Raw genomic sequence first — 2,473 nt, 5'->3', positions numbered from 1 at the left:
TTAAACATAAAACATAAGTATATATGTGTATAAAATGTATGTAAAATATTTAAAAATACAAAGTAGCTAATGTAGTTGTTTAAGAGGTTATTGCAGTTACAACTCATTTTGGGGTCATAATCTCTGATTAAGCAATATAGTCTGTGAAATTCACACCTTATTTACCGTGAACTTTCTTTCAAATTGAGACATTCTCTCTAATTATAGTACTTTGTATTTTTTGACTTTTATTAATGGAGGTTTTTTTCCTTAAAGTTTTGGAATATATGTATGGGAAGGTGGATTTTGATATGAGATATATGTGTATTTATCTAGCTATATGTCTGTATCCATATACCTATATGCACATCCATCTGTATATAGGCCACCCATTTATATTTACTCTGAAAAGTGATGCTTTCCTTTGCAAACTGAAAAGTTTTCTACTTTAGCCTGCATGCAAAACATTTCAGAGCTTTTGATTTACACTCTCATTGACATCTCATCAGATTAACCAGCCTGTGTCATCCACACCCCATCTCCCCACCATCATAATCTGAATAGTTCATATTCTTGATACTATAGGTCTGTGCCCTTCTTACACCCACCTCACCCCCATAAAGCTAAAAGTTAGCTGACAGCAGAAACTAGTCCATCCCCAATGGGTAAAAGAGTTTTTGGAAAGAGGTGAAACCATGAGTCCCATATGAGCTAATTAAAGATTTCATTTTTACCAGATAGGTGTTATAATGTTCAAAGTAGACATAAGTAAGTGCAGATTTGTCTGGTGCAAAGGAATTGAGTTGTATTTTTTTTTCACACTGGGAGGAGGATGCAAAATAACTGTCAAAGAAAATAGAACATACATACTCTTCTGTAATTACTGCAGCTTACAAAGACACACAAGTGGCTGAAAAGACCAAAAACAGACCTTCTACAAGGGACTGCTTAAGACAGTAGGAAGTTTTCCAGTGAAGTTGACTTCCTACCCTTTACCCATAGCTTGAATTAGTGTATGTTTTTCTCAGCACTATAGTTTTGAATTGCAGTCTTTAACATACAGTGAGAATTTTATTATCTCTGCTGACAATTGTCAATAGTACTTTATACTAACACCTATTTAATGGCCAATCTCGGGAGCAACTAAAATTATGTATAAGAACTGTTCCATCAAAGAAGAAACAGGTTGGCCTTGGAACTGAAACAGTTAAGATACTTTCTTATCAAGATAGTACTCTTTTAAGCAACCATAAATACAGGCTGAGTCATATGTGACAACGTCCTAATTCTTTACACATAAAACATGTTTACATGCCTTATTTTGAAAGTAGCCACAGGTGAAAAAATGGTCGAAATCGGATGAATGGGGTCTTTGTTAGCCAGAGTACGGAAATCAACACCAAAAGTAACGGTGAGAATGTCCAGGCTGCAAACTACAGTAAAAGGGACCATCCACACAGATCTGTGTAGCCAGTGTCACCTATTGTGGTGCAGGCTTGTCCAGTTGCTGCAGTGCTCTTGCTGAGGGAGTGAGCTGGTAATGCTCATCCGTTGTGAGGGACTTAACGGGCCTTCCATTCGTGACTGCGGTGTCTTGGCACAATGGTCCGTGTATGTGAAGGAGTACAAACGGTGTCTACATGTACCTGGCTGCAGTGTTGAAGGGTCTGTGGGAAATGATTTGTCACTTCTCGGTAGCCCCTCGGTCTTCCGACGAGGTTGGTATTTACAGTCCGGGTATTTGTCCCGATGTATGGCCCGGAGTCTCTGCGCCTCCTCGAAGAACGGCCGCTTTTCAGCTTCTGTAAGTAATTTCCACTGGTATCCCAGCCGCTTGCTGATCTCTGCGTTCTGCATTTTGGGATTCTCTAGAGCCACCTTTCGCCTTTGATCACGAGCCCATACAATGAAAGCGTTCATGGGTCGCTTGACGCGGTCCTTCATGCACTCTCTACGTTTCCTCCAGTTTCATACAGATCTTTTGAGCTACGATTGTCTCTCTGAAGTAGCGAGGAGGCTTTCCTGAAGGAGGATATTTTGTTGCTGTACCGCTGAGCTGTAATTATCACCATTCAGTTCCGCAAACATAGCAGAAGCATATGATTGCATTGCTTTAAAATGGGGGAGGAAGCAGAATTTGAAGGTGAAAGTCTTCCAAAAATTACCTTACTATTCAAAGGTTGTTTCTATCATAGACTTTCTTGCTGTAACTTTTGTAGTGACATACTTATTTCTCCGCCCCCAGCAACACCTCCCCTCAAAGCTGTCTGGGCTGTCAGCCAAAGCCCAACCAGAACCCATTCTCAAGCAAACTGCTTAATAGGATATAGCCCTCTGCTTTCCGGTTCATATCTGATCTGACCACTGAAGGCTGTAAACCTTCCTTTAAAAATATGAAATAACTTTGTCGTTAATACTTTATTATCCCCTTAATCAAAGGGTGAAGTTGCAGCAGAAACACTAAGGAACTGTTTATCACTATGAATATATGTTG

At 39.7% G+C, this 2,473-nt stretch overlaps 1 pseudogene; it reads right to left on the bottom strand.

The window, feature by feature from the left end:
* Nucleotides 1–1,455: 1,455 nt before the first annotated feature.
* Nucleotides 1,456–2,231, bottom strand: LOC116662509 (annotated as a pseudogene).
* Between the last annotated feature and the right edge of the window lie 242 nt (nt 2,232–2,473).

This window comes from Camelus ferus, unplaced genomic scaffold, assembly GCF_009834535.1.
Source record: "Camelus ferus isolate YT-003-E unplaced genomic scaffold, BCGSAC_Cfer_1.0 contig2843, whole genome shotgun sequence".
Taxonomy (NCBI): Eukaryota; Metazoa; Chordata; class Mammalia; order Artiodactyla; family Camelidae; genus Camelus; species Camelus ferus.
Note: the sequence above shows the minus strand (reverse complement) of the source record. Positions and strands in the feature narration are given on the sequence as shown.